At 27.8% G+C, this 6889-nt stretch overlaps 1 protein-coding gene across 4 annotated transcripts in view; it reads right to left on the bottom strand.

Annotated features, from left to right (window-relative positions):
- LOC124424229 (patched domain-containing protein 3) overlaps positions 1-5212 on the bottom strand; it is a 53284-nt gene extending 48072 nt beyond the window's left edge. For all 4 annotated transcript variants that reach the window (XM_046962994.1, XM_046962996.1, XM_046962997.1 and 1 more), the window contains exon 1: positions 4711-5212. The gene's annotated coding sequence lies outside the window, so the exon portion shown is untranslated. The remainder of the gene's footprint in view (positions 1-4710) is intronic.
- Positions 5213-6889: the final 1677 nt, after the last annotated feature.

Genomic DNA, 6889 nt, shown 5'->3' with positions numbered 1-6889 from the left:
ATTATTAAGGCTCAACTAACGACGATATAACAGAGGGAGAGCTTACTATACAAGGCAGAAACTCTGGGTGATTCGTTGGTAGAACAAGCACGACGGGATAATTCCCCTCGGTGTATAACTGAGGTAACAATTTGTTACGGGGTCGTTGTTCAAACGAGTATAAACACTGACGGTTGATTGACCCGACGTCGTCGTCGTCGTCGTCGTCGTCGTCGTCGTCGTCGTCGTCGTCGTCGTCGTCGTCGTCGTTGATGTGACGCACATGACCGAGCTGATCGTTCATGTATCTCTCTCTCTCTCTCTCTCTCTCTCTCTCTCTCTCTCTCTCTCTCTCTCTCTCTCTCTCTCTGCACTACTTTTTTCTTTCCTTTTTGCTTTTGTTTTTTTTTCTTTCACAAGAGATCGTTGATAAAAAAAAATAGATGAAGGAGGAGAAAGAAGAGGAGAAGAAACATAAGGAGAGTAGGAGGAGAAGGAAGAAAAGAAAAAAAAGATCAAAGATAAATTCTCTCGTCCCTTCTAATTATTTCAAACACTTTCAGTTTCGACGATAACTTCGATCTTTTCTTTTTTCTCTTTTCATTCTTCTCCTTATTCTTATTCTAATTTCAATGTTTAATCTTTAAGAATTATAACGGATATTTCGCAATTTCTAATGATACATTTTAAATCATCTCATCGTCGTCATTAAACGACGAACGATGACGACGACAATCATTTTATTTTTACCTAAATATTTTATTTTTATTATTTGCCCGAAAAAAAAAAAAATTAATCAACCAAAAATGATCGCGATCGTTGAAAATCACGATCCTTTATACGTCGAGATTAAATTTCAAGTTAATTAAGAAAAAAAAAAAAAAAAGGAAAAAAACATATTCCTAGATCAGCGATATTTATGATTTAAAAGAAATCAGCCTGAAGGAGAACCTTTGCCCTCTTCCCACTCTCCTTCATACAGACTTCCCCCCCCCCACCCACCACCACTCGCTCCCTTTCCAACCTACGCAGTAGCATTAAACAGCTTGAAATTAATGTATCGTTTAAGTATTATTGTTTTAAATCTTCCTAGGGAATTTTCGGTTTGATCCAATAAACGTAATATCCTCAATCCCACAGGATCGATCAAATTTCTCAATCAATGTTCAGAACGACGGGACGATTTTTTTTTCTTTCTTTCTTTTTTTCTTTTTTACTAACAATATTTTTTAACGATTTTCTGTCCTCTCCTTTCTTTTTATCCTTTTTCTTTTTCCTTTTTTTCTTTTTTCTAATCATTTCCATTAACAACTCTATTATATTATTATTGTTCACGTTGTTTTATTTACAAAATAGATATGGTTATTCTTCTTTTATATTTTTACGGTCCACATTTATTTTCTTTCTTTCTTTTTTTTTTTTTTTTTAATTCTTTTAATTTTACCTTTTTATTCTTCATTTTCTTAATTATAAACAAGTTTAACTTTAATTTTGACAAATCTTTTTTAAATTGACTCAATCTCATTTATTGTTATCCCTATTAATAGTAATTTATTCATAAGAAATTATTGAAGAATATTCTTGTTTGAAATAATCAAAAAAAAAAAAAAAAAAGAAAAAAGAAAAAAGAAAAAAAAAAGAAAAACGAAATCGAATGATATATCGATTGATAATTATGTAAACGTATGATTTTTATCGAAAAGAGATTTAACTCTTGACTAGTTCATTATTATCTTACTAGAATAATGTAATATGAAAGTTTCATCATTTCCACGTTCGCTTTCTATTAATAAATGTGGGAATAAATCGAGTAGTCAGTTTTCTTACTTGTCAGTAATACATTTGTAACGCGTTTCTCTATAAAGTGACTGGATCATTCGAACTAGTTTCATGATCTCGTCTAACCTCGAAAACGATCAAAATGTTACGTTCGATCAAATCCATGATTTCCGAGGTGGGGAGGGAAGAAAAGTAAATAAATATATCATATGTAAGAATCTATGAAACAAAAATCTTCATTAACATATCACAAAAAGGAAGGATTACATTGATACGATTTTTTTTTCTAGCGTATCTTGTAAATAAATAAATAAAAAAAGAAAATAAAATAAAAAGAATAAAAAATAAAAAGGAATAACTATAACTTAAAAATAATCATAATTCGATAGTTGAATGAAACATACGTGTGAAAGATGATTATCGATATTTCGTCTGTCTTGTAAATTAAAAATAAAAAAAGAAGAAGTGAAAATAAAAAAGAAATCGTACATTAAAATTGATTCGTGAATAAAAAAAAAAAGAAAAAAAAAGAAAAATAATAATAATTGACTTGTAAATTAAAAAGAAAAAAAAATAAATAAATAAATAAAAATAAAGCAGACGTGTGGCCTGTAAAAACAGAAAAAATGATCGATATGAAAGAAAAAATAATTACGCCTATTTCATAAATAAAACGACGTGAATTATAATGAAGTAGATAAAAGAAAAAAAAAAAAACAAAAAAAAAAAAATAACACTAATTTCACAAAACATATGTGATAGATGGGGTGACGTTAAAGAAAGAAGAAAAAGAAGAAAAAAGAAAGAAAAGAAAAAGAATATAAAACAAATAATCCAAGTAGATAATTGCAATTGGTGCAGAATCTTTCATACCCATTCCGATGGCTGAGCAACGCGAACTAAGACGCACATTGTGTTGAATGTGTTCTGATTTTACTGCTCTGTTGCATCTCCCCGGTAACTTTCGAAAATTCTTCTTAACTCTAGTTCTTAATAGTTAACACCATATCTTTATATCGATAGAGCTCAATATTTTTATCGTATATTTAATAACAAAAACAAATTGATTCGGTTAGATTATCGTACAGGATCATTCGATTTTCTTTAACTTCTAAAATTCGCCTAATTCATCATTCGACGTATGTATATAGATACGTACTTCCGTATTATTTGCAATCACGTAGAGGGGAATCACCCTCTATAACTTCGACAAGTACTTCTATTTATATAACCACCTAATATATGTCCCATTATTTCGTGATAAATGATTAGATATATGTGTGTATGTGTACACACACACACACACACACACACACACACACACACACATATATATATATATATATATATACATACAGGGTATTAAAAAAAAAATCACATTTAATTTTTATACAGTACATAGAAGATAATATATCGAGTAAAAAAGTTTTCGTAAACATAGGTCGAAAGGTCAAGATACAAACATTTTAGTATCACGATTGACTTACTGACTTCTATTATTGCTCAACATCCTTTTTCCCTTAGTATTTATAAATCGCGTTTTTAATGTCCTCGTTAAATTTCCAAAATTTTATTGGCAATTAAACGGTTGTCAGCAACTCGATGTCTACGTGATGTTTAAAAAGTTACATTTTTAAAAACTTCACCAAAGTCTTCAGTAAATCAGTCTGATTGCTGAATTGGACGTGACGGAATCCTAATTTTGCGTTGAACCCGTTCCACCTCCCCCCCACCCCTCGCCCCCTGTCGATCTCGCCCGATTTCAATTCTTTATATTCCTTTTTATGAGAACATTTGAAAAACAATAAAGTGTATTATTCGCCTGATATAATAATTTGAAAGAATTACGAAAAACCGAATATGTAATGACTCGTCAGAACACACGATAGAGATGTTGTTGAATTTTCGAGGAAAAATGTTTATATCTCGAAAATGAATAATCTTTCGATCTATATTTACTAAGATCTTTTTTACTCTGCATTTCTATTCAATATTCTATAAATATATTCTATAAATATATTCTATAAATATATTCTATAAATATATTCTATAAATAATTAGTATAAATATTGAATGTTTTTTTGTTTGTCTTTTGAACACTCTATGCATATATATATATATATATATATATTCATATATACATGTGTGTAGAAATCATATGATTTTATCGCGTTCAACTATCAACAAGTAAAAGAACAAAAAGAATGTCAAACGTTATGTTTCTTATCGTATCAAAAAGAAAAAAAAGAAAAACAAAACAAAAAAGAGGAAAAGAAAAAAAAAAAAGAAAAAATCTTTTCGATAACTATAAAATAATTGTACGAATCTGTCATAACTCATAAATATCGCAAACGATATGTCTGTCATATGCTTATGACGTATTTTAGAATTTAAAAACAAAACAAAAATTGTTTTCAACAAAAACCAACGCTTCTTTATTATTTGAAACACTACGTGCATATCTGTCTCTTAATATTCGTTTCTAAAAATATGTCGAAAGAAAGAAAAAAAATTTTAGGAAATTTTGAACGATAAGCGAATAAAAGAAAAGAAAAGAAAGAAAAAGAAAAAAAAAAACGAAAGAAAAATGAAAGAACACCAAAAAAGTTCGTTTTACTATGCATCACCGCGAGATGTCACTGGACTCTAAAGGGGAATTTCTTATATTAGTTTTCGAAAGAAAAATAATTCTGTTTTAGTTAAATTCGACGATATCGTTTCTCATTTCTAAACATATCTACGTAAATTTAAAACAACTATTTATATGTATTAATTATTACCCAATTAAATGAACCCAACATACGTATACCTTATACATACGTACGTATCATTTAATAAACTTATAACGAGATCTTGAGAGGTTCAACAATATAACGTAAAATACGATAAACGTTATCGGATCAAATCGTAAATGGAAAGAGTTGTTGCGGTTAGAAACCGGCAGAAACTTACCTTGAGTTTTCGTGTTGATTTCTTTGCAAAAAGATGACGAATAATAAAAGAATAAGAGAAAGATGAATGATCGATCGTTGTTTTCCACAATAGTTGACACTTTCGAAACCGTAATGTCTGCTTTCCTTTTTCTTCTTTTTTCTTGTTCCTTTTTTTTTCCTCTTTCTTTTTTTTTCTTCTTTCCACCGCTATTACCACTTTTACCGGTTTTACTTTTATATCAGGTATTTTCTTTCCTTTTTTTTTTTTTCTTCCTTCCTTCGGTTTTCTACGATTTCTCTTATCACGAATATTCTCACCTACATGTCTTCCTTGTACCACGTAATTGCTCACACGTCGTCATCGTTTGTTCTAAATCTATTATTAATGTAAAACAAATACAAATATTTCTCTTTATTCGGATTATTGTACAAGATTATGACCGATATCAATCTATCTCGAATTAGTTTGTTCGTCGCGAAAAGCTGGATTCGAACTGACCGACGCACCGTTCGAGACTCCCGCTACGAAGATCGTGCGTGCTTACATCGTTCAACTTCGGCCGTTTACGTCGGACTTCGGCACGTCGTTCGGTCCTTTCCGCCGACCGGTCTAACGCTCTACGAAGAATCGAATTCGATCGTAAGCCGCGCGAAATCTACCGCGTATTTCGAAATACAGCATACGTACGTGTTTTGCTTCAACGATTACTCTTCGTTTATTTCGTAAGAATGAAAGAAATTCTTTTTTCTCTTCTTTTTCCTATTTATTATTATTATTATTATTATTATCATTTCAATTATTTCTAACGTCGATAGTCAGAATTTTAATTAATTTCTACATATATTATTATGATTAGGATATAATATGACGATGAAAATTAATGATCTTTTAGATATATGATCAATGTTATCGTTAATATTTTAATTTAAAATATTTATATTAAAATAATATATTAAAATGAAATATTTTTATTATTATAATAAAAATATTATATTATAATATTTTTATATATATATATATTTTTTTTTTTGATTATGTTATATTATAATTCATATTTATTATATTATTATATTATAATGAATTAAAATATATAATATATATATATATATATATATATATATATATATACACCTTATACATAACATCATATTATTATAATGTAGTACTAATAAAGAAAAAAAAAAGGTATTAGACAATTTATCCAATATACAAACGGTTGACAAGAATCGATTGGGTAAATTGTAATGCTTGTACATATTATACTAATACGTCGAACGGATGCAATGAATACTGCTACGTTTATAGTTTGATACTTCCTTCCTAGCTTTCATGAGTCTCCACCATTGATATGAGAAAGTATATCTTCAGATATACATTGAGTATATATATATATATCCTTATTCACGTATTATCGTATAATTAATCGGTAATAAAAAGAAAAGAAATAAAAAAAAATTCCTGATAAAAAAAGAAAAAAAAGGAAGAAAAGTAAAGTATATTCACAAGTCAGAAAAAAAATGATTTGAATTATACATAAAAGTAAAAGTGCCGCCATTGAAAAATCGTATCCTGTTTGAAGGTAGACAAGTTCTCTCACTCGTTTCAAAGTGTTTAACAAGATCTTTATTAAGAAATTACGAAGGACGAAATTAATAATATGCATGAATAACTATATAGTTGTATCATAAAATTGATAAAACAAATTTGTCACTTATCTGATTATAAATTATGAATAAACAATTTATTTTTTAAATTAATTATTGAAATATAATAATTGTAGTTTTAAATAATATTAATAATATAATTTATACTAATAAATAATATTAAATAATATTAATAATATAAATTATATTAATAATATAATTTATGTATATATATATATATAAACACACACACACACACACACATATATATATATATATATATCTACATACAAAATATTATCACATTAATTAACCCAAGAATATAATATAATAGAATTGAATATATAATGCAATAGTATGATATATATTTTATAGCTGCATCTAATTTTAAATATAAACTACTAATATTTTAAATGTATTAAAATAATTATTAACTATTTAAATGTATAAAATACTACAAATTCCAATATTATTTATCGGATGATCCAATAAAAAAAAGATCATAATCGATAAGTATTACGTTTTATTACCGGTATAGAAAGAAAAATATAGTT

Source organism: Vespa crabro, chromosome 5 (assembly GCF_910589235.1).
Source record: "Vespa crabro chromosome 5, iyVesCrab1.2, whole genome shotgun sequence".
Taxonomy (NCBI): domain Eukaryota; kingdom Metazoa; phylum Arthropoda; class Insecta; order Hymenoptera; family Vespidae; genus Vespa; species Vespa crabro.
Note: the sequence above shows the minus strand (reverse complement) of the source record. Positions and strands in the feature narration are given on the sequence as shown.